This window comes from Delphinus delphis, chromosome 4 (genome assembly GCF_949987515.2).
Source record: "Delphinus delphis chromosome 4, mDelDel1.2, whole genome shotgun sequence".
Classification (NCBI taxonomy): Eukaryota; Metazoa; Chordata; class Mammalia; order Artiodactyla; family Delphinidae; genus Delphinus; species Delphinus delphis.
In genome coordinates, this window is record NC_082686.1 from 137,018,315 (window position 1) to 137,045,763 (window position 27,449).

Below are 27,449 nucleotides of genomic sequence, written 5' to 3' on the forward strand. Positions count from 1 at the left end.
GTATTTTGTTGGGGATTTTTACAACTCCGTTCATTAGGGATATTGGCTTGTAGTTTTCTTTTACGTAGTGTCTTTATCTGACTTAGTATCCAGGTAGTGCTAGCCTCATAGAATGGGCTTGAGAGCATTCTCTCTCTTCAACTTTTTGGAAGAGTTTAGGAAGAACTGGTATTAATTCTTAAATGTTTGGTATAATTTACCCATGAAGCCATCTAGTCCTGGGCTTTACTTTGTGGGGAAGTTTTTGATTACTGATTCAATCTCCTTACTAGTTATAGGTCTTTTCAGATTTTCTATTTCTTCATGATTCAGTCTTGGTAGGTTGTATCTTTCTAGGAATTTATATCTTCCAGGTTATCTAATTTGTTGGCATAAAATTGTTCATAGTAGTATCTTATGATCTTTGTATTTCTGCAATATCAGTTGTAATGTATCCTCTTTTTTCTGATTTTATTATTTGAATCTTCTCTCCTTTTTTCTTAGTCTAGCTAATGGTTTGTCAATTTTGTTTACCTTTCTTAAAAAAACTATCAGTTCTGGGCTTCCCTGGTGGTGCAGTGGTTGAGAGTCCGCCTGCTGATGCAGGGGACATGGTTTCATGCCCCGGTCCGGGAAGATCCCACATGCTGCGGAGCGGCTGGGCCCGTGGGCCGTGGCCACTGAGCCTGCGCGTCCGGAGCCTGTGCTCTGCAACGGGAGAAGCCACAGCAGTGAGAGGCCCACGTACCGCAAAAAAAAAAAAAAAAACAAAAAACAAAAAACTATCAGTTCTGTTGATTTTTTACTATTGTTTTTCTATTCTCTATTTCATTTTTTCTGCTCTAATATTTATGATTTCCTTCCTTCTGCTAACTTTGGACTTAGTTTATTCTTCCTTTTCTAGTTGCTTAAGGTATAATGTTAGGTTGTTTGAGATTTTTTTCCTTTTTTAATGTAGGCATCTATTGCTATGAACTTCCCTCAGTATGGCTTTTGCTGTTTCCAATAAATGTGGCTTTTTAAAAATTTTTTATTGTATATTGGAGTATAGTTGATTAACAATGATGTGTTAGTTACAGGTGTATAGCAAAGTGACTTAGTTATACCCATACAAGTATCCAGTCTTTTTCAAATTCTTTTCCCATTTAGGTTGTTACAGAATATTGAGCCAAGTTCCTTGAGTTATACAGTAGGTCCCTGCTGGTTATCTGTTTTAAATATAGCAGTGTGTACGTCAATCCCAAGCTCCCAATATATCTCTCCCACCCACCCTTCCCCCCTGGTAACCATAAATTCATTCTCTAAGTCTGTGAGTGTTTCTATTTTGTAAATAAGTTCATTTGTATCATTTTTTTAGATTCTGCATGTAAGTGTTATCATATGACATTTGTCTTTGTCTGACTTACTTCACTTACTATGATAATCTCTAGGTCCATCCAAGTTTGCTGCATCCCATAGCTTTTGGTATGTTATGGTTTTGCTTTCATTCATCTCAAAATATTTTCTATTCTCCCCTTTATTTCCTCTTCAACCCACTGTCTATCCAAGATTGTTATTTAACTTCCACATATTTGTAAATTTTCCAGTTTTTCTTTTGTTACTGATTTCTACTTTCATTCCATTGTGGTCAGATGATATGTGATATGAAGAAAATCTTTTCTTTAGCGGAATTTAGACACAGATGGTCACCATGATCACCAGTTCCATAAGCTTTGCTTCATAGCTTAAAAAGAGAATCACTGAAAGCATTTCTCCTACAACAATATTCCTCAAGTATGGCTTATGAAATGAATTTAGGTGATTCAGAAACCAAATTATTTTTTCATATTTATGCATCCACTTTAATATGAATTAGAAAACAAAGCTATTTATGGCAGTGAATATGACATGCCTATATGTGGAATGTAAAAAGATGATACAAATGAACTTATTACAAAACAGAAACAGACTCAGACTTCGAAAACACACTTATGGTTACCAAAGGGGAAAGGTGGGAGGGAGAGATAAATTAGGAGTTTGGGATTAACATATACACACTACATATAAAATAGATAATCAATAAGACCTACTGTATAGCACAGGGAACTCTACTCAGTATTCTGTAATAACCTATATGGGAAAAGAATCTGAAAAAGAATGGATATATATATGTATAACTGAATAACTTTACTGTACACCTGAAACTAACACAACATTGTAAATCAACTATACCCAGTATAAAATAAAAATTGAATAAAAAAAAGATTTTCAAAATCTTTTTTTGAATGCATTTGACTTAAGAAATGATGAACTACCAACTTACTGTGGTAATCATTTTGAAATATATGTAAAAAAGTCATTATATTGCACATCTTAAACTTATACAGTGCTATATGTCAATTATATCTCAATAAAATTGAAATAAATTTTTTAAATAAAATAAAAAAAGAAATGATGAGCTACAATTTATATTTTATACAGCACCTTGTCTATAATAAAAAATAAAAAAATATAAAGTACACATGAGTATAGCTGGTAAAAATATCATGAAGGTGAAAATAATGTCCCAGTCTTATTGATATTAAATTTTCAGCTGCACCTGCTAGAGAAGTCACTGATGCCACAAGGTAAAGAAAATTATCATAAGATTTGGACCAAAGCTATAACTTAGTCTCTATTCAATGCCCACTGTTTTAATCCAATTTTAAAATAGGTTGTACCCTAGCAGCTTAAATGATCTCATTAGCTAAGAGAATGCTGGCTATTGTTTATTACACAAATAGTTAGGTCTGTGTTCCTTTTGTTAATCTATGATTGTAAACAACAGTAATCTGAGGGTAAGGTGGTTCTATGGTTCCCAGCAGTAACAAAACACTGTTCCTAAAGCCTGCCATTCTTCTACATATTATTGTTATCAAAACAATAGAAATGTTTCAACCTGCTCAGGTCAGCTTCCAAAAAATAAACAGAGGAAAAGTATCTACAAAGGTTCTCTGAAAAGTCATTGTTGGATAAACAGCACCACTGTTTCCCAAGAAGATGCAAACGTTTATTGGCACTGGTGACACTGAAATGTCTTCTGAAATATTCTAGGTATGTGGTCTCTCTTTAATACATTACTACAATGACACAATTCCTTCTACAGGAGGCAACTCCAAACCAGTAAGGAGATAAGAGAACAAACAAATCAGAAGAAATAGTGCCAGGTGAGGAAACAGTTAGGGGTTCACTGTTTGAGGAGTGGAAGCTAAAAGAAACTCAGATACATCCCCAGGAGAGCCCTCTGGCAGGAGAGGTTATTGTATGAAACTAAAGGTTTATTCACTAACTTAATTATGCTTTAAATGTTCACTAATTATTTCCTGAGCCATTCAATAAAGAAATTCAACAAGAAATTTCCTATCAGCATATTCAGCCTAAATTTTTATTCCACTTTGGAAAATGCCAAGTCCTATTACAAGTACTGAGAATACCAAATGTGGCTCTCAGTTTGACTTTTTCAAAATCCAAAAGGGAAAAATGTACTACAAAGTGACAAAAAAAAAAAACAAAAAAAACACCTTCTTAACTCTCGATAGGCAAATGGAAAGAGGGGAAGAAGAAGTCAGACCCAAGAGGATCATGTAACTGAGATGTTTGTGAAATTAGACTTTTCTTATAAAAAGTCTCCTGAACCATTAAGTTTTGCTTCAAAATGGACTGGAGGCCTTTAAAGATTGCAACTGATTATTAGTATGTCTTCTGACCCCCAACCAACACAGGGGTGGTACAGTTAAATCATAGACCTGATTTATGTGCAGTAAACAGATGTTTTTTGTAAGAAGCTCTCCAATGGTTTTATTTTCAAGTTATGTTAACAACTTTCTCTTTGTCCCTAAGATCTCAGTAGTTTCTCCACCTTATTTATTTCCCATTCATCCAGTTCCCTTTTCCCATCCAACTTCTCCTACTAGCTCTTTCCCTCTTTTTATTACCCTATGCTCAGCTGTCTTCATCTCAATTCCATATGCTTCCCATTCTTCTTAGTTCAGTTTCCCGCAGAAATTTCTGCAGATTCTGATACAAAGATTCATGTCAAAGTAGTTTATTTTTAAAGTGCAAGGAACACCTGTGTAGGAAAAGGGAAAAAGATTACAGAAAGGAAAGCAGTCAATAAACGGCGTGTATCAGGTAAGTTAACACTGTGGGTAATTGGAGTTTAATTCTACAAGAAAATACTGGAAAATTGTATAAAATTACATGCCTCAGATTTCTTCCAGCTAAGGTCAAGGGAGCTGGATATTTTATACCACCTCTCAGCAGACTGAAAGTGAAGAGATGGGGAAAGGTATTACATGAAAATGGAAACAAAAAGAAAGCTAGGGTAGCAATACTTATAGCAGACAAAACAGACTTTAAAACAAAGGCTGTAACGAGACAAAGAAGGCCATTATATAATAATAAGGGGATCAATCAAACAAAAGAACATAGCACTTCTAAATATTTATGCAGGCAAAATAGGAGCACCTAAATATATAAAGCAAACGTTAACTGACATATAAAGAAAAATTGACAGTAACACAATAATTGTAGGGGACTTTAATATGCCACTTATACCACAGGATGGATCAGCCAGACAGAAAATCAATAAGAAAACACTGGCCTTAAAGAATACATCAGACCAGATAGCCTTAATATTGATAGATAGAACATCCCATCCCAAGCAGCAGAATACACATTCTTTTCAAGTGCACATGGAACATTATCCAGGATAGAGCATGTGTTAGACTGCAAAACAAGCCTCAATAAATTTAAGAAGATTGAAATCATATCAAGCATCTTTTCAAACCACAGTGGTATGAAACTAGAAATCAACTACAAAAAGAAAACTGGAAAAAACACAAATGCATGGAGACTAAACAACATGCTACTGAATAATCAATGGGTCAACAAAGAAATCAAAGAGGAAATCAAAAAATACCATGAGACAAGTGAAAATGGAAATAAAACATACCAAAATATATGGAACACAGCAAAAGCAGTTCTAAGAGGGAAGGTTTTGGTGATACAGGCCTACCTCAAGAAACAAGAAAAATAAACAATCTAAACTTACACCTAAAGAAACTAGAAAAAGAAGAACAAACAAAGCCCTAAATTAGCAAAAGGAAGGAAACGATAAGATCAGAGTGGAAATAAATGAAATACAGAGTAAGACAACAGAAGATCAATGAAACCAAGAACTGGGTCTGTCAACAAATACCATATCTCTTATATGTGGAATCTAAAATATGACACAAATGAACCTATCTACAACACAGAAACAGACTCATAAAAGTAGAGAGCAGACTTGTGGTTCCCAAGGGGGAGAGGTGAGGGAGAGGGATCAACTAGGAGTTTGGGGGTGGTGGATGCAAATAATTACATTTAGAATGGATAAACAACAAGATCCTAATATATTGCACAGAGAACTATATTCAATACCCTGTGATAAACTATAATGGAAATGAATATAAAAAAAGAACATATATATGTGTATAACTGAGTCACTTTGCTATACAGCAGAGATTGGCACAACATTGTAAATCAACTATACTTCAATTTTTTAAAAAAAAGAACTGGGTCTTTCAAAAGATAAACAAAATTGACAAATCTTTAGCCAGACTCATCAAGAAAAAAAATTAAAGCGCCCAAATAGACAAAAACAGAAATGAAAAAGAAGTTACAGCTGACACCAAAGAAATACAAAGGATTATAAGAGGTTACTAGGAATGACTGCCCAATAAACTGGACAACCTAGAAGAAATGGACAAATTCCTAGAAACATACAATCAAGACTGAATCCTATAATAACCTAAATGGGAAAATAATTTGAAAAAGAATGGATATATGTATATGCATAACTGAATCACTTTGCTGTACCCCTGAAACTAACACATTGTTAATTGACTATACTCCAATATACAATAAAAATTTTTTAAAAGACTGAATCAAGAAGAAATAGATAATCTCAATACACTGATTACTAGTAGCGAAATTGAACCAGTAGTCAAAAAACTCCCAAAAAACAAAAGTCCAGAACCAGATGGCCTCACAGTTGTATTTGACCAAACACTTAAAGAACATTTAATACCTATCATTCTCAAACTAGTCCCCCAAAATGAAGAGGAAGTAATGCTCCCAGACTGATTCTATAAGGCTAGCATTACCCTAAAACCAAAAACAAGACAAAGCTACTACAAGAAAAGAAAATTAAAGATCAATATCCTTGATGAACATAGATGCAAACATCCTCAACAAATTATTAGCAAACCAAATTCAACAATACATTAAAAAAAATCATACACCACAATCAAGTGGAATTTATTCTAGGGATACAAGGATAGTGCAACATCCACAGATCAATCAACATGATACAACATATTAACAAAATCAAGGATAAAAATCACATGATCATCTCAATAGATGCAGGAAAAAAACACTTGACAAAATTGAACAACCATTTATGATTAAAAACTTTCAACAAAGTGGGTATAGAAGGAATATACCTCAACATAATAAAGGCCACATATGACATACCCACAGCTAACATCATACTCAATGGTAAAAAGCTGAAACCTCTTCTCTAAGATCAGGAAAAAGACAAGGATGCCCACTGTCACCACTTTTATTCAACATATTATTGGAAGTCCTGGCCAGAGTAATCAGGCAGGAAAAAGAAATAAAAGGCATCCAAATTGGAAAGGAGGAAGTAAAACTGTCATTATTTGCAGATTACGTGATACTACATATATAAAACCCTAAAGACTCCACCAAAAAACTGTTCTAACTAATAAATGAATTCAGTAAAGTTGCAGGATATAAAATTAACATATAGAAATCTGCTGCATTTCTATACACTAATAACAATCTATCAGAAAGAGAAATTAAGAAAACATTCCATTTTCAATTACATCAGAAAGAATAAAATTTCTAGGAAAAAATTTAGCCAAGGAGGTGAAAGACTTGTACTCTGAAAACAAAGGCATTGATGAAAGAAATTAAAGATAACACAAATAAATGGAAAAATATATCATGCTCATGGATTGGAAGAATGAATATTGTTAAAATGCCCTTACTACCCAAAGCAATCTATATATTTAATGCAATCCCTATCAAAATACTAACACTAGTTTTTGCAGAACTGGAATAAATAATCCTAAAATTTTTATGGAACCACAAGAGACGCCTAATGGCCAAAGTAATCTTGAGAAAGTAAAACAAAACTGACGGTATCATGCTCCCTGAATTCAAGCTATACTACAGAGCCATAGTAATCAAAACAGTATGGTCTGGCACAAAAACAAACACAAAGATCAGTGGAACAGAACAGAGAACCTAGAAATAAACCCAGGCACTTACGGTCTATACCATGGGGATAAGACAGTCTCCTAAATAAATGATATTGGGAAAACTGGACAGTTACATGCAAAAGAGTGAATCTGGACCACTGTCTCACACCATATACAGAAATAAACTCAAAATGGACTAAAGGCTTGAATATGATGGGAAACCCTAAAACTCCTAGAAGAAAACATAGGCAGTAAGCTCAAAGACATCATTAGTGATATCTTTTTGGATTTGTCTCCTCAGGAAGGTCAACAGAAGGAAAAATAAACAAATGAACTACAACAAATTGAAAGCTTTGTACAGCAAAGGAAATCAATAACAAAATGAAAAGGCAACGTACTGAATGGGAGAAGATATCTGAAAATCATATATTTGATAAGGGTTAATATCCAGAATCTTTATATCTCTATATATCTTTATATAAAGAACTGATACAATTTAATATTAAAAAAACAATTTGATTAAGAAATGGGCAGAGGACCTGAACATTTTTCCAAAGAAGACATACAGATGCCCAACAGGCACATAAAAAAAATGTTCAACTTCACTAATCATTAGGGAAATGCAATCAAAACCACAATGAGTTATCACCTCACACCTATTAGAATGGCCATTATTAAAAAGACAAAAAATAACAAGTGTTGGTGAGCATGTGGAGAAAAAGTAATTCTTGTTCATTGTTGGTAGGAATGTAAATTGGGGCAGCCACTATGGAAAACAGTATAGAGGTTCCTCAAAAATTAAAAATAGAACTACCCTACGATCCAGTAATTCCATTTCTGAGAACCCAAAGAAAACAAAAACACTAATTTGAAAAGGTATACGCACCCCTATATTTGTTGCAGCATTATTTACAATAGCCAAGATACAGAAGCAACTTAAGTATCCATCAACAGATAAATGGATAAAGAAGATGTGGCGCACGCACACACACACACACACACACACACACACACACACACAGGAATATTATTCAGCCATATAAAAGAATGAAATCTTGCTATTGTGACAACATAGATGGACCTAGAGGGTGTTATCCTAAGGTAAATAAATCAGACAGAGAAAGACAAATACCATATGATCTCACTTATATGTGGAATATAAAGAAACAAAACAAATGAACAAATAAAACAAAACCCAGATTCATAGATACAGAGAATAAACTGGTGGTTGCCAGAGAGGAGGAAGGTGGGGGGATGAATGATATCAGTGAAGGAGATTAAGAGGCACAAACTTGAAGCTATAAAATAAATAAGTCATGGGGATATAATATACAGAATACAGCATATAGTCAAAAATATTATAATAACTTTAAATGGCTACAGACGGTAACTAGCCTTACTGTGATGATCATCTCATAATATACACAAATGTCGAATCACCAAAACGAATATGATGTTGTATGTCATTATACTTAAGTTTTTTTTAAATGATGTGTAGTACTCTTGTACAGTATCAACTTGGTGGAGCTAAAATAATGCTTCCCAGAATTCCCTTCTCTATGTGATTCCAGGTTAGCATTGGCCACTAAAGAAATTCACACAAGATTTGGAAGGCAGAAATGAAGTAGCAGCCATCACACTTTGAAGGCCAGTGTAGAGCCCCAGGTACTGTGGCAGCTCACACATGCTGTCACTGACCTCTGACCTACCTGGTTGGCACAGGGAAGCACACACATCTGCAGCTCCTCCAGCTCGACTGGTTCTCCTCCTTCAGCTTCTCCAGGTCCTGAGCCAGACGCGTGTGCAGCTCCTTGATGACAGACACCAGCTTTTCCTGCAGATCTGGAAGTCTGCTTTCCTGCAGGTCACCCACTTTGTTAAGATTGAAGATGGTGAGAGACAGACATGGGTTCTAATTCACTTTCATAGGCTTTCATTTGTCCTTGCTGTTATTTGCATCTAGTCTTCCTTCCTGATTGTAGATATGGATGAACCACAGAGACTTCCAGCCAAGTATCAGATGCAGAGACAACAGCCTGCACAGCTTGTCCCACCAGCTCCCACATTTATATAAGATCCAACTCAATAATAAATCCCTTATTCAATGTCAAAATCTGACTGATACAACATGGTAGTTACGTGACAAGGTCTCAAAATGAAACTATTTCAGACTCAGTTGTCCCTAAGTGTGCCATCCATAAACCTTCAGAGAATAAATAATAATGTGAGGTATCTGGAATAAAGAACAGATGACATCAAACATGATGATGAGCAGACAAGAACCTTCAGTCACAAACTCCAATCTCCAGCCAAACTTCAATTTCCCAATTCTTTCTCCTCTCCTCTCTTCTTCCCTTCCATTCTCTCCCTCCAGCTCTCCTTGCCCTCCCTCCCTTCCTCCTTCCCAGTTTTCTCATATGTTTCTCATCTATAACACCTGGCTCTCACCACGAATGCACGCGTGCACATATACACACACATGCACACACACACACACACACCCCTTTCTCCTTGCAAATCTCAACTTATACGTTACCCTTTTTAGGACATCTATATCTAACCTGGCGCCAAGAATTTGGTCTACAAGTAGTTCCATAAGCATTCCTTCTTTTCTTGATAGAAGGACGTGTGCTCACTCCCTCATGCGAGAGCACCTGAATCAAAACTAACTGCTGAACAATCATCGACAGGAAGACCGTGGAACTCACCAAAAAAGATACCCCATGTCCAAAGACAAAGGAGAAGCCACAATGGGATGGTGGGAGGGGCATGATCACAATAAAATCGGGTCCCATGACTGCTGGGTGGGTCACTCACAAACTGGAGAACATTATACCATAGAAGTCCACCCACTGGAGTGAAGGTTCTGAGCCCCACATCGGGCTTCCCAACCTGGGGTCTGGCAACGGGAGGAGGAATTCCCAGAGAATCAGACTTTGAAGGCTAGCAGGAGACTCCACAGGCTCCACTCATGGAGGGCACACACAAAGTAGTGTGTGTGTCAGGACCCACAGGGAAGGATCAGTGACACCATGGGAGACTGAGCCAGGCCTGCCTGCTAGTGTAGGAGGGTATCCTGCAGAGGCAGGAGGTGGCTGTGCCTCAACACAGGGACAGGGACACTGGCAGCGGAAATTCTGGGAAGTACTCCTTGGCATGAGCCCTCCTGGAGTGCACAATTAGACCCACCAAAGAGCCTGTAGCCTCCAGTGCTGGGTTGCCACAGGCCAAACAACCAAAAGGGAGGGAACTCAGCCCCACCCATCAGCAGACAAGCAGATTCAAGTTTTACTGAGCTCTGCCCACCAGAGCAACACCCAGCTCTACCCACCACCAGTCCCATCCATCAGGAAGCTTGCACAAGTCTCTTAGATAGCCTCATCCACCAGAAGTCAGACAGCAGAAGCAAGAAGAACTAAAATCCTGCAGCCTGTGAAAAGAAGATCACATTCACTGACAGACAGACAAAATGAAAAGGCAGAGGACTATGTACAGGATGAAGGAATAAGATAAAACTCCAGAAAAACAACTAAATGAACTGGAGATACGCAACCTTTCAGAAAAAGAATTCGTAAGAATGGTAGTGAAGATGATCCAGGACCTCGAAAAAGAATGGAGTCAAAGATCGAGAAGATGCAAGAAATGTTTAACAAAGACATAGAAGAATTAAAGAACAAACAAACAGAGATGAACAATACAATAACTGAAATGAAATACAATAGAAGGAATCAATAGCAGAATAACTGAGGCGGAAGAACGGATAAGTGACCTGGAAGACAGAATGGTGGAATTCACTGCCACAGAACCAAATAAAGAAAAAAGAATGAAAAAAAAAAAGTAAACAGCCTAAGAGACCCCTAGGACAACATTAAATGCACCAACATTCGCATTATAGGGCTCCGAGAAGAAGAGAGAGAGAAAGGACCCAAGAAAATATCTGAAGAGATTACAGTTGAAAATTTCCCTAACATGGGAAAGGAAATAGCAACCCAAGTCCAGAAGTGCAGAGAGTCCCAGGCAGGATAAACCCAAAGCAAAACACACCGAGGCACACAGTAATCAAATTGACAAAAATTAAAGACAAAGAAAAATTATTAAAAGCAACAATGGAAAAGAGACAAATAACATACAAGGGAACTCCCAGAAGGTTAACAGCTGACTTCTCAGCAGAAACTCTACGAGCCAGAAGGGAATGGCACGATATATTTAAAGGGATGAAAGGGAAGAACCTGCAATCAAGATTACTGTACCCGGAAAGGATCTCATTCAGATTCAACGGAGAAATCAAAAGCTTTACAGACAAGCAAAAGCTAAGAGAATTCAGCACCACCAAACCAGCTCTACAACAAATGCTAAAGGAACTTCTCTAAGTGGGAAACACAAGAGAAGAAAAGGACCTACAAAAACAAACCCAAAACAATTAAGAAAATGGTCATAGGAACATACATATCAATAATTACCTTCAACATGAATTAATTAAATGCTCCAACCAAAAGACACGGGCTTGCTGAATGGATACAAAAACAAGACCCATATATATGCTGTCTACAAGAGACCCACTTCAGACCTAGGGACACACACAGACTGAAAGTGACGGGATGGAAAAAGATATTCCATGCAAATGGAAATCAGAAGAAAGCTGGAGTAGCAATAGTCATATCAGACAAAATGGACTTTAAAATAAAGAATGTTACAAGAGACAAGGTAGGACACTACATAATCATCAAGGAATAAACCCAAGAAGATATAACAATTATAAATATATATGCACCCAACATAGGAGACCTCAAAACATAAAACAAATGCTAACAGCTATAAAAGAGGAAAACAAGAGTAACACAATAATAGTGGGGGAACTTACCACCTAACTTACACCAATGGACAGATCATCCATACAGAAAATTAGTAAGGAAACACAAGCTTTAAATAACACAGTAGACCAGATAGACTTCATTGATATTTATAGGACATTCCAATGGAAAACAGCAGGTTACACTTTCTTCTCAAGTGCATATGGAACATTCTCCAGGATAGATCACATCTTGGGTCACAAATCAAGCTTTGATAAATTTAAGAAAACTGAAATCATATCAAGCATCTTTTCTGACCACAACACTATGAAATCGATTACAGGGGGAAAAACATAAAAAACACCAACACATGAAGGCTAAGCAAAACATTACTAAATAACCAAGAGATCACTGAAGAAATTAAAGAAGAAATCAGAAAATACCTAGAGACAAATGACAATGAAAACACGACGATCCAAAACCTATGTGATGCAGCAAAAGCAGTTTTAAGAGGGATGTTTATAGGGACACAATCCTACCTCAAGAAACAAGAAAAATCTCAAATAAACAATCTAACCTTACACCTAAAGGAACTAGAGAAAGAAGAACAAACAAAACCCAAAGTTAGTAGAAGGAAAGAAAGCATAAAGATCAGAGCAGAAATAAATGAAATAGAAACAAAGAAAACAATAGCAAAGATCAATAAAGCAAAAAGCTGGTTCTTTAAGAAGATAAACAAAATTGATAAAGCATTAGCCAGATTCATCAAGAAAAAGAGGGTGAGAACTCAAATCAATAAAATTAGAAATGAAAAAGGAGAAGTTACAATGGACACGGAAGAAAAACAAAGCATCCTAAGAGACTACTACAAGCAACTCTATGCCAATAAAATAGAAAACCTGGAAGAAATGGACAAACTCTTAGAAAGGTATAACCTTCCAAGACTGAACCAGGAAGAAATAGAAAATATGAACAGACCAATCACGAGTAATGAAATTGAAACTGATTAAAAATCTTCCAACAAACAAAAGTCCAGGACCAGATGGTTTCACAGGTGAATTCTATCAAACATTTAGAGAAGAGCTAACACCCATCCTTCTCAAACTCTTCCAAAAAATTGCAGAGGAAGGAATACTCCCAGACTTCTACGAGGCCACCATCACCCTGATCCCAAAACCAGACAAACATACTACAAAAAAAGAAAATTACAGACCAATATCACTGATGAATATACATGCAAAAATCCTCAACAAAATGCTAGCAAACAGAATCCAACAACACATTATAAGGGTCATACACCATGATCAAGCGGGATTTATCCCAAGGATGCAAGGATTCTTCAATATACGCAAATCAATCAATGTGATACACCATATTAACAAACTGAAGAATAAAAACCATACAGTCATCTCAATAGATTCAGAAAAAGCTTTTGACAAAATTCAGCACCCATTTATGATTTAAATAAACTCTCCAGAAAGTGGGCATAGAGGGAACCTACTTCAACATAATAAAGGCCATATACGACAAACCCACAACAAACATCATTCTCAATGGTGAAAAACTGAAAGCATTTCCTCTAAGATCGGGAACAAAACAAGGATGTTCACTCTCATCACTATTATTTGACATAGTTTTGGAAGTCCTAGCCATGGTAATCAGAGAAAAAAATAAATAAAAGGAATACAAATTGGAAAAGAGGAAGTAAAACTGTCACTGTTTGCAGATGACATGATACTATACATAGAGAATCCTAAGCATGCCACCAGAAAACTACTTGAGCTAATCAATGAATTTGGTAGTTGCAGGATACAAAATTAATGCACAGAATTCTCTAGCACTCCTATACACTAACAATGAAAGATCAGAAACACAAATTAGGGAAACAATCCCATTCACCACTGCAACAAAAAGAATAAAATGCCTAGATATAAACCTACCTAAGGAGGTAAGAAACCTGAACTCAGAAAACTATAAGACACTGATGAAATAAGTCAAAGATGACACAAACACATAGAGAGATATACCATGTTCTTGGATTGGAAGAATTAATAATGTGAAATGGCTATACTACCCAAAGCAATCCTCAGAATAAACGCAATCCCTATCAAATTACTACCAACAGCAGTTTTTGCAGAACTAGAACAAAAAATCTTAAAATTTGTATTGAGACACAAAAGACCCCGAATAGGGCTTCCCTGGTGGCGCAGTGGTTGAGAGTCCACCTGCTGATGCAGGGGACACGGGTTCGTGCCCAGGTCCGGGAAGATCCCACATGCCGCGGAGCGGCTGGGCCCGTGAGCCATGGCTGCTGAGCCTGCGCGTCCGGAGCCTGTGCTCTGCAGTGGGAGAGGCCACAGCAGTGAGAGGCCCGTGTACCGCAAAAAAAAAAAACAAAAACAAAAACAAAAGACCCCGAATAGCCAAAGCAATCTTGAGAAAGAAAAACAGAGCTGGAGGAATCAGACTCCCTGACTTCAGACTATAATACAAAACTACAGTAATCAAGACAATAAGCTACTGGCACAAAAACAGAAATATAGATCAATGGAACCGGATAGAAAGCCCAGAGATAAATCCACACACCTATGATCAACTAATCTATGACAGAGGAGGCAACGATATACAATGGAGAAAAGACAGTCTCTTCAATAAGTGGTGCTGGAAAACTGGACAGCTACATGTAAAAGAATGAAATTAGAACACTCCTTACACTGTACACAAAAATAAACTCAAAATAGATTAAAGAACTAAATGTAAGATCAGACACTATAAAACTCTTAGAGGAAAACATAGAAAGAACACTCTTTGACATAAATCACAGCAAGATCTTTTTTGACCCACTTCCTAGAGTAATGGAAATAAAAACAAAAATAAACAAATGGGACCTAATGAAACTTAAAGCTTTTGCACAGCAAAGGAAACTATAAACAACATGAAAAGACAACCCTCAGAATGGGAGAAAATATTTGCCAATGAATCAACGAACAAAGGATTAATCTCCAAACTATACAAGCAGCTCATACAGCTCAATATCAGAGAAACAAAGAACCCAATCCAAAAATGGGCAGAAGACCTAAATAGACATTTCTCCAAAGAAGACATGCAGACGGCCAAGAGGCACATGGAAAGCTGCTCGACATCACTAATTATTAGAGAAATGTAAATCAAGACTACAGTGAGGTATCATCTCACACCAGTTAGAATGGGCATCATCAGATAATCTACAAACAAATGCTGGAGAGGGTGTGGCAAAAAGGGAACCCTTTTGCACTGTTGATGGGAATGTAAATTGATACATCCACTATGGAGGGTCCTTAGAAAACTAAAAACAGAATTACCATATGACCCAGCAATCCCACTACTGGGCATATACCCTGAGAAAACCATAATTCAAAAAGACACATGCACCCCATTGTTCACTGCAGCACTATTTACAATAGCCAGGACCTGGAAGCAACCTAAATGCCCACTGACAGACGAATGGATAAAGAAGATGTGGTACATAAATAAAATGGAATATTACTGACCCATAGAAAGAAATGAAATTGGGTTATTTGTAGAGACGTGGATGGACTTAGAGTCTGTCAAACAGAGTGAAGTAAGTCAGAAAGAGAAAAACAAATATCGTATATTAATGCATATATGTGGAATCTAAAAAATAGTACAGATGAACCAGTTTGCAAGGCAGAAATAAAGACACAGACGTAGAGAACAAACGTTTCGACACCAGGTGGGGAAAGCGGGGGTGGTGGTGGTGGTGGGATGAATTGGGAGATTGGGATTGACATATATACACTAATATGTACAAAACAGATAACTAATAACAGCCTGATGTATATCAAATAAATTAAATTAAATTTTTTTAAAAAGCGTTCCTTCTGTTCTTGCCTCCTGGCTTCTCAGTCTTTCCCCTTATCACCACCTCATCTTTGTCCCTCTAATTCCCAATAATTTCTCAGAACTTGGATGCTACTGCTTCCTAAAACTTTCACTAGGCAACATTAACTTTGCCTCCTATGACACACTCTTAGGAGTCTTTATCACACAATACTGGAGTTAGATGTTTATTCAACTGTCACTCCTAGTAGACACTTAACTCTCTGTCTGCCATCTGTGTTGGATGCTGTGATGTCCTGCCCAGATTTCCCTTCAGTAACCGCAGTTTCTGGGAAAGCTACTGGCAGAGAGCCCTCTGCTGCCAGCCACTTTGGGGATTATATGAAACTAAAACCTGAAAAGAGCTACCTTGCCCAAAGCTGCACCCGCTACCAGGGGTTACTAATGGTGATACAGATGTATAAAGCCCTAGACTTCCTGCCCTAGCAGAAGGCAACTCTGAAGGGTCATTCTTCAGACCTCCTTGTATGGTTTGCTGTGGTCTCCACTGAGACTGCATCACAGTCCAACCTCTCCATCTACCCCATCCAGCTCTTTCCTTTCCCTTCCACAGATGCTGATTCTAAGAACACTCCCAAATACACCTTTTGCATTCTAATATCTGCTTCAGAGTCTGTTTCCCAGGGAGCCCAATCTGAAACAACCTTGTGCCCACAACCATTAGCACAAGGTCTAGAATGGGGTGCAGTAGATATTGGCTTATTAAATATAAGACATAGACGATGAAGACCTCAATAGTACAGAAACACTGAAACAAGAGGGAAACAAACCTGAGAGACTACTATTCAGCTGCTTCAAATACTTCAAGAGATCTTTAGAAGTCTGAACACATGTGGCTCCAGAGTTACACAGACTGATCTATGCTCCTCCAACCTTCTGGATGTTGCTGTAATCTCAGCCAGTAGCTCCTTTGGGATGATTTAAATTATATAAGGACACACAGCCTGGTTGAAGGAACCAAATTCTGACCTAGGTAACTAGGGTTTCTGAAAAATTACTGGCAAATTAACTAAAATAATCCATTCTTAAATGGTAAAAGAAAGGACATTCTATGAAGAATAGCTGTTGGTGAAGGAAGAATCAAAGGCAAAGCAAAAAGTATTCTTTTTTTAAACATCTTTATTGGAATATAATTGCTTTACAATGGTGTGTTAGTTTCTGCTGTATAACAAAGTGAATCAGCTATATGTATACATATATCCCCACATCCCCTCCCTCTTGTGTCTCCCTCCCACCCTCCCTATCCCACCCCTCTAGGTGGTCACAAAGCACCGAGCTGATCTCCCTGTGCTATGCGGCTGCTTCCCACTAGCTATGTATTTTACGTTTGGTAGTGTGTATATGTCCATGCCACTCTCTCACTTCTTCCCAGCTTACCCTTCCCCCTCCCCGTGTCCTCAAGTCCATTCTCTACATCTGCATCTTTATTCCTGTTTGGCCCCTAGGTTCATCAGAACAATTTTTTTTTTTTTTAGATTCCATATATATGTGTTACCATACGGTATTTGTTTTTCTCCTCTGACTTACTTCACTCTGTATGACAGACTCTCGGTCCATCCACCTCACTACAAATAACTCAGTTTTGTTCCTTTTTATGGCTGAGTAATATTCCATTGTATATATGTGCCACATCTTCTTTATCCCTTCATCTGTCGATGGACACTTAGGTTGCTTCCATGTCCCAGCTATTGTAAATAGTGCCGCAATGAACACTGTGTACATGTCTCTTTCTAAATTATGGTAGAAAAGTATTCTTTGTGGTCAGGAAGCAGTAAGAATTTTCTCAAGCTGTCTGGTATTCACCACAGAAAGTGGTGGGGGATGATGTGGAAGTCAGACAGGGCTGAGTAATTAATAGATGGAGAAGTTAGTTTTTGAAAAAATAGCATCAGAGAGGGTGTGGAGAAAAGGGAACCCTCTTTCACTTTTGATGGGAATGTAAATTGATACAGCCACTATGGAGAACAGTATGGAGGTTCCTTAAAAAACTAAAAACAGAACTACCATATGACACAACAATCCCACTACTGGGCATATACCCTGAGAAAACCATAATTCCAAAAAAGTCACGTACCACAATGTTCACTGCAGCACTATTTACAATAGCCAGGACATGGAAGCAATCTTAAGTGTCCATCGACAGATGAACAGATAAAGAAGATGTGGCACATATATACAATGGAAAATTACTCGCCATAAAAAGAAATGAAATTGAGTTATTTGTAGTGAGGTGGATGGACCTAGAGTCTGTCATACAGAATGAAGTAAGTCAGAAAGAGAAAAACAAATACCGTATGCTAACACATATATATGGAATCACACACACACAAAAAAATGGTTCTGACGAACCTAGAGCCAGGACAGGAATAAACATGGAGATGTAGAGAATGGACTTGAGGACACAGGGAGGGGGAAGGGTAAGCTGGGAAGAAGTGAGAGAGTGGCATGGACATATATACACTACCAAATGTAAAACAGATAGCTAGTGGGAAGCAGCTGCATAGCACAGGGAGATCAGTTTGGTGCTTTGTGACCACCTAGAGGGGTGGGATAAGGAGGGTGGGAGGGAGGGAGACACAAGAGGGAAGAGATATGGGAACATATGTATAACTGATTCACTTTGTTATAAAGCAGAAACTAACACACCACTGTAAAGCAATTATATTCCAATAAAGATGTTAAAAAAAAAAAGAGGGAGGGGATATGGGGATATATGTATACATATAGCTGATTCACTTTGTTATACAGTGGAAACTAACACGACAACGTAAAGCAATTATACTCCAATAAAGATGTTTAAAAAAATAGCATTAAAATACCTTTAACTTTCATTCAAGTTGATAATGACATTTATTTACATATCACATTAGTTACCTTTTAATTTTCCCTTCATTTTCCAAAGAACAGTTTTCCATTAAAATCACTAAATCAATGTTTACTGAATTACTCTCTCTAAATCTAATCTACTCCCAAAAATTGAGTTATCTTTTCATCACGTTAGTCTCAGATACTTTTTTACTTAATTGTCATTTAATGCAAGAAATTAAGGCTATTAATAAGCAGAAGAAATGAAATATGATAGGTGGTGAAGGCAAAGTTTTGTTGTGATATTGAAGCCATAAAAATCAATCTATAACGGTCTGATTCCAAATATTGTGAATTCTGTTGGAAGGTAAATGTTTACAAAAATAACCCTATATTCTTCTAAAACTGTAAAGTACAGAGGCTTACATTGAAATTTTCCAGCATCTTGTCCATGTGGTTGCATCTAATGAGATAAATAGCGTTCATTTGGTCTTCATCGTATTAGTTGCTACAATCTAGAAGTATTTTGTGCAATTATTTCTACATCTGTCTCCCTACCTACATAGAACACCAACTCCATAAGGTCTGGAATCATGTTTGTTGTTGCTGTTGTCCTCCCATTTTATCTCTAGCACCTATCACAGCATGTCTCTCACAACGGACACTCAATAACTAATTGGAGAATAAGAATGAATGATTGATGAATAATTGTGAGGTGAAAAAAGTCATTTTGGAGGATTTCCATTATACTTTTAGTAACCTTAGAGATACTGATGAAATCTTGTTTTTAACTTTCAAACACATCTTGTCAAAGGGAATGGTGAAAAATCATATCCATTTAATTCTCACACGCTGTTCGTGCCTATATTGAAAAATCATCCCCATCAGCAGGGTAGAGTTGAGGAAAGGGAGAATGGATGATGTACATGAACCCAGTTTATGAGTTAGGGTTCTCTGGTGGCAAGTGACAGAAACCCAGGGGCTAACTTAAGCAAAGGGGAATTAAGCTACTAAAACAAAAATGAAACAAGACAAAGCAAACCCCAACCAAACAAACAAAAATCCCTACTGGGATTTTGATTGGCATACATTTGTAGACCAATGTGAGAAAAGCCAACATATTAACTATATTGAAACACTTATCTATAAAAATTTGTTATTGTTCCATTACAAGATCTTCTACATATATTTCAACAAATTTTTATATTTTCCTTCATAAAGGTATTGTATGTCTCTTGTTAGATGTACTTCTAGATTTTTATACACCTACATACACATATATACACACAACTGTGTCAACATTTAAGTAATACTATTTAAAAATTATATATTCTAAGTGGTTATTTGATATATACATGAAAATTAAATTGAACAATGTACACTGATTTTATAACCTGTATCATCCAGCCATTGATATGTAACAAACCTCCCCAAAACTCAATGGCTGTGTCCTTTGCCCCTTTTGTGAGAAGATATATACAATCTTCCATGTCCATGAGACATGAACTTTTTGGTCCATTATCTTGTACACAGTATAGTATAAATCTGAGTAATTGGTAGGTGGATTTAATCCTCAAGGCAAGTCATAACACTCAGTCCTAAGCCCTGTTCTAGTCGAATCAGGGAAATGGAAGATTGTATTTCCCAAAATGGCCACGATAATCTCTCTTCAACATACTCTTCTACAGTGTGACCTAACCACTAACTCATCAAGAAGTGGCACTTATGTCCCCTCCCCTCAAACCTGTGATCTATGACTGCTTTGGTGAATGGAGAACGGCAGCAGTGACACTCTGACTTCTGAGGCTAGATCATAAAAGGCACTACACCTTCTGCCTTGTTCATGCAGACTTTCACATTTAAAGCTCTGAGCTACCCTGTAAGCAGTCCAACCACCCAAAAGCCTCCATGCTGTGAGGAAGCCAAGCCCCATGGAAAGACCATACACAGATGCTCCACTTAAGACACCCAGCAAAGGTTCCAGCCAACATCCTGACGTGTGAGTCAAGAAGCCATCTTTGGAAATGGACTTTAGCTCTCAGCCATTTGCGTTTACCCAGCTGAAGGCCCAGCCACCACAAAGCAAAGCAGTCTATCCCCACCATACCCTTACTGAATTGCCAACACAGAGGATTTGGGGGCATACAAAAATGGTTGTTATTTTAAATTAATTGGTTTGGGATTGATCACTACACAGCAATAGTAAATGGAACAGCAGGGTAGCCAAATCCTCCTGAGACCTCCAGTACCTGGTGGTCTAGAGACTTATTTGTAATTTCACTGCAAAGTGAATCACATCAGAGCAAAGCTATGGAGAATGTAGTATCTAAATCCCAGCCTACTTGTTTTGAAATTGAGAGGACTCGTTCGCTCTTGAAATTATGCATATTTCAGAATCAGTGCTTGCCAACTTGGGGCTAGGTCTTTTTGGGGACTCTATTTTCCCGCATCAAGGTCATAACACCTTTCCAGCTACTTTGGAATACAGGATCAAGGGAGCCCACAGAAAAGACAGCCATGCCCACTGCGTCTCTGAGGAACTGACACAGACAAATTTCAAACTGAGCCTGGTTCTCTTATTTTAGTTTTATTTTGTGTTTTCTGAAAGGATGCTTCGCTCAGCTGCTTTTGCCAGATTCTTTTTTAACCAGGACAACTTGAGAAAGAAACACACACGGGGGGAGGGAGAGACTGCTGAAAACACCCACTGTGTTGAATAATTAATTACTCACCGAAATACAATTAGCTGACAGAAGCTGAACTGAACTCAAATCTTCTATGGTTTTCCATGTTCTCGTGTGGACTGTTCCTTTTCGGTCCCTAAAGAGGCATTCCTCCAACTTTCTTCCCTGACAGCAACAGGGAAAAAAACATCCACAAGACTCCCTGTTACATTTCCTACTTTCAAAGGAATTGCTTCAAATATCACCCCAGTAAATCCAGAAGATTTTCTTTAAAGTGGTCTTACTTCCAACCTGAGTAATTAACACAACTATAAAAGCCCAGCTCTCCATAACAGATGGAGAGCTAAACCAACATGCTAAAAAGACATTATTTGATTGTAAAATTCTGAAGTTGCTGAGTGTCTTGTAGAAGGGAGCCAAAAGAATCCTTTGAGGGGAAATATCTTCCCACCTGTTCCTGAAATTGCTTGTTTCCACTTTGGAAGGAAGAGGCAACTGTCTTAGCTTTGCAGTTTGAGGGACTTTACCTTGCAGGCAACGATTCTAGCTGTGAGAATCCCAGGATAGTAGCATTAATCCAAGGCCTCTCCTTGGGAGACAGAAGCATTCCCAAGCAAGACGAAAACACCAGTTCCTTGCGAAATCTGCTGACAACCATAGTTGCCTCTTTCTGGAATAAGAGGCCGTTTTAAGATTTTTACAGGTCTACTTATTTGTAAAAATCAAACCCAGATCACTTCTTTTAATGGGAATGTTCTAGTAGGTTACAGCTTTGCTTTCCATGCCTTTCAAATCTCAGAGAAAGATGTTCTGAGGTGGGAGAATTATTAGAGAAGGAACCACAGTACTAGGAAACTCGGACCCTATAGAGATGGTGACTCCCTGTGGTAGCTAGTCTCCAAAGACAATTTCCAGCAATCTCTCACTGCTTGCACACGCCACCCCTCCACGCAGAGATGGAGCGTACACCATTGCCCTGTGAATCTCCACTGGGTTTTCTAGTGCTTTCACCAACTGAATGTTGAGGAAGTGACGTTTTGGAACATCTCAGACCTCTTGCTCTTACAAGGACCCTTGAGCTGCCATGTAAGAAATCCAGGTTACTCTTCTGGAGAGGAGGATGAGAAACCAAGTGAGAGAAAAGTCACATGCAGGAGCTCTGGGGTACAAATATCCACTGTTTATCAGCACTGTGGCTCATCAGATTACTGAACTTTCCTGAACCTCAATTTCTGAATTTGTAAAAATGAAGATAATACCTATTTCACACTGCTGTCAAAGTCAGGTGAAATAGTACTCTCTTTTTTCTAGGTTTATTGGACATCTATTATGTGTCAGACACTGAGAATACAATAATAAATGATGAACATTTCAGATTGGTTCAAGATAGCAGAATAGAAGGACATGCTCTCACTCCCTCTTTCAAGAACACCAGAATCACAACTAACTGCTGAACAATCATTGACAGGAAGACACTGAAACTCACCAAAAAAGATACCCCACATGCAAAGACAAAGGAGAAGCCGCAATCAGACGGTAGAGGAGAGTTATCACAATAAAATCAAATTCAATAACTGCTGGGTGGGTTATTCACAAACTGGAGAATACTTATACCACAGAAGTCCACACACTGAAGTGAAGGTTCTGACCCCCACGTCAGGCTTCCAAACACGGGGGTCTGGCAACAGGAGGAGGAATTCCTAGAGAATCAGACTTTGAAGGCTAGCGGGATTTGACTGCAGGACTTCGTCAGGACTGGGGGAAACAGAGACCCCACTCTTAGAGGGCACACACAAAGTAGTGTGCACATCGGGACCCAGAGGATGGAGCAGTGACCCCACAGGAGACTGAACCAGACCTACCTGCTAGTGTTGGAGGGTCTCCTGCAGAGGCGGGGGAGCTGTGGCTCACCAAGTGACAAAGACACTGGCAGCAGAAGTCCTGGGAAGTACTCCTTGGCGTGAGCCCTCCCAGAGTCGGCCATTAGCCCCACCAAAGAGCCCAGGTAGGCTCCAGTGTTGGGTCACCTCAGCCAAACAACCAACAGGGAGGGAACCCAGCCCCACCCATCAGCAAACAAGCGGATTAAAGTTTTACTGAGCTCTGCCCACCAGAGCAATAGCCAGCTCTACCCACCACCAGTCTCTCCCATCAAGAAACTTCCACAAGCCTCTTAGATAGCCTCATCCACCAGAAGGCAGACAGAAGAAGCAAGAAGAACTACAATCCTGCAGCCTGTGGAACAAAAACCACATTCACAGAAAGATAGACAAGATGAAAAGGCAGAGGGCTATGTACCAGATGAAGGAACAAGATAAACTGCAGAAAAACAACTAAATGAAATGGAGATAGGCAACATTCCAGAAAAAGAATTCAGAATAAAGATAGTGAAGATGATCCAGGACCTCAGAAAAACAATGGAGGCAAAGATCAAAAAGATGCAAGAAATGTTTAACAAAGATCTAGAAGAATTAAAGAACAAACAAACAGAGATGAACAATACAATAACTGAAATGAAACTAAAATAGAAGGAATCAATAGCAGAATAACCGAGGCAGGACAATGGAGAAGTGAACTGGAAGACAGAATGGTGGGATTCACTGCTGCGGAACAGAACAAAGAAAAAAGAATGAAAAGAAATGAAGACAGCCTAAGAGACATCTGGGACAACATTAAACACAACAACATTCGCATTATAGGGGTCCCGGATGGAGAAGAGAGAAAGGTCCCGAGAAAATATTCGAAGTGATTATAGTCAAAAACTTCCCTAACATGGGAAAAGAAAGAGCCACCCAAGTCCAGGGTGCATAGAGAGTCCCATACAGAATAAACCCAAGAAGAAACATGCCGAGACACATAGTTATCAAATTGGCAAAAATTAAAGAAAAGGAAAAATTACTGAAAGCACTACAGGAAAAATGACAAACAACATACAAGGGAACTCCCATAAGGTTAACAGCTGATTTCTCAGCAGACTCTAAAAGCCAAAAGAGTTGTATACTTAAAGTGATGAAAGAGAAGAACCTACAACCAAGATTACTCCACCAGGCAAGGATCTCATTCATATTTGATGGAGAAATCAAAAGCTTTACAGACAAGCAAAAGCTAAGAGAATTCAGCACCACCAAAGCAGCTCTACAACAAATGCTAAAGGAACTTCTCTAAATGGGTAACACAGGAGAAGAAAAGGACCTACAAAAACAAACCCAAAACAATTAAGAAAATGCTAATAGGAACATACATATCGATAACTGCCGTAAACATGAAAGGACTAAATGCTCCAAGCAAAAGACACAGGCTTGCTGAATGGATACAAAAACAAGACCCATATGTATGCTGTCTACAAGTTAGCAGAAGGAAAGAAATCATAAAGATCAGAGCAGAAATAAATGAAATAGAAACAAAGAAAACAACAGCAAAGATCAATAAAACTAAAAGCTGGTTCTTGGAGAAGATAAACAAAATTGATAAACCATTAGCCAGACTCATCATGAGAAAGAGGGAGAGGACTCAAATCAATACAATTAGAAATGAAAAAGGAGAAGTTACAACAGACACCGCAGAAATACAAAGCATCCTAAGAGACTACTACAAGCAACTCTATGCCAATAAAATGGACAACCTGGAAGAAATGGACAAATTCTTAGAAAAGTATAACCTTCCAAGACTGAACCAGGAAGAAATAGAAAATATGAACAGACCAATCACAAGTAATGAAATTGAAACTGTGATTAAAAATCTTCCAACAAACTGAAGTCCAGGACCAGATGGCTTCACAGGCGAATTCTACCAAACATTTAGAGAAGAGCTAACACCCATTCTTCTCAAACTCTTCCAAAAATTTGCAGAGGAAGGAACACTCCCAAACTCATTCTACGAGGCCACCATCACCCTGATCCCAAAACCAGACAAACATACTACAAAAAAGAAAACTACAGACCAATATCACTGATGAATATACATGCAAAAATCCTCAACAAAATGCTAGCAAACAGAATCCAACAACACATTAAAAGGATCATACACCATGATGAAGTGGGATATATACCAGGAATGCAAGGATTCTTCAATATATGCAAATCAACCAATGTGATATGCCATATTAACAAATTGCAGAATAAAAACCATATGATCATCTCAATAGATGCAGAAAAAGCTTTTGACAAAATTCAATACCCATTTATAATAAAAACTCTCTAGAAAATGGGCATAGAGGGAACCTACTTCAACATAATAAAGGTTATATACGATAAACCCACAGCAAACATAATTCTCAATGGTGAAAAACTGAATGCATCTCCTCTAAGATCAGGAACAAGACAAGGATTTCCACTTCACCACTATTTTTTTCTCAAACTCAAAGAAAATATTTACTATATCCATATTCAGCATATATATACAAATATTACAATTCATTAATAATAAGACACACAGTCTGACTTATTTTGATGGCAAAATATCTGAACAAAAACTTTTAAAGAAGACATGAAAATAGCCAATATAGGATGAAAAGATGTTCAACATCATTAGTCATGAGAGAAATGCAAATCAAAGCCCTCATGAAAACCTGAAACCATAAAACTCCTAAAAGAAAACGAGGAAATGCTCCTTTACACTGGTCTTGGCAAAAATATTTTTTAGATAGGACACCAAAAGCACAGGCAACAAAAGCAAAAATAAACAAGTGAGACCACATCAAACTAAAAACCTCTGCTCTGTAAAGGAAACAATCAATAAAATGAAAAGGCAGGGGCAGTGGTTGAGAGTCCACCTGCCAATGCAGGGGACACGGGTTTGTGCCCCGGTCCGGAAAGATCCCACATGCCGCAGAGCGGCTGGGCCCGTGAGCCATGGCCGCTGAGCCTGTGCGTCTGGAGCCTGTGCTCTGCAATGGGAGAGGCCACAACAGTGAGAGGCCCACATACCACAAAAAAAAGAAAAAAAAGAAAAGGCAACTTACAGAATAGGAGAAAACACCCGCAAATCATATATCTGATAAGGAGTTAATATCCAGAACATACCAATAACTCCTAAAACTCAAATAGCCAAAAAACCTAATTTTTAAAATGAGCAAAAGATCTGAATAGTCATTTCTCTAAAGAAGACACACAAATGGCCAAGAGGCCAATGAAAAGGTGCTCAACATCACCAGTCATCAGGGATATGCAAATCAAAACCAGAATGAAACACCACCCCACACCTGTCAGAATGACTTTTTTTTTTTTTCAGTATGCGGGCCTCTCACTGTTGTGGCCTCTCCCATTGCAGAGCAAGGCTCTGGACGCGCAGGCTCAGCGGTCATGGCTCACAGGCCCAGCCGCTCCACGGCATGTGGGATCCTCCCGGACCAGGGCACGAACCCGTGTCCCCTGCATCGGCAGGCGGACTCTCAACCACTGTGCCACCAGGGAAGCCCAGAAGGACTATTATTAAAAAGACAACAGATAACAAACGTTGAGAAGGATGTGGAAAAAAAGGAACCCTTGTACACTGTTGGTGGGAATGCAAATCGGTGCAGCCACCATGGAAAACAGCATGGAGTTTTCTCAAAACATTAAAAATAGAATTACTGTATGACCCAGCAATCACACTTCTGGGCATATATACAAAAGAGATGAAAACAGGATCTTGAACAGATATCTGAACTCCCATGTTCACTGCAGCATTATTCACAATATTGAAAATATGGAAACAACCAAAGTGTTGATTGACAGATGAATGGATAAAGAAAATGTGATACACACACACACACACACACACACACACACACACACACACACAAATACAATACTATCCAGCCATAAAAGCAAAAAGAAATCCTGCCATTTGTGACAACATGGATGAAACTGAAGGACATTTCGCTAAGTGAAATAAGCCAGATACAAAATTCACCACTATTATTTAACATAGTTTTGGAAGTCCTAGCCACGGCAATCAGAGAAGAAAAAGAAATAAAAGGAATACAAATAGGAAATGAAGAAATAAAACTGTCACTGTTTGCAGAT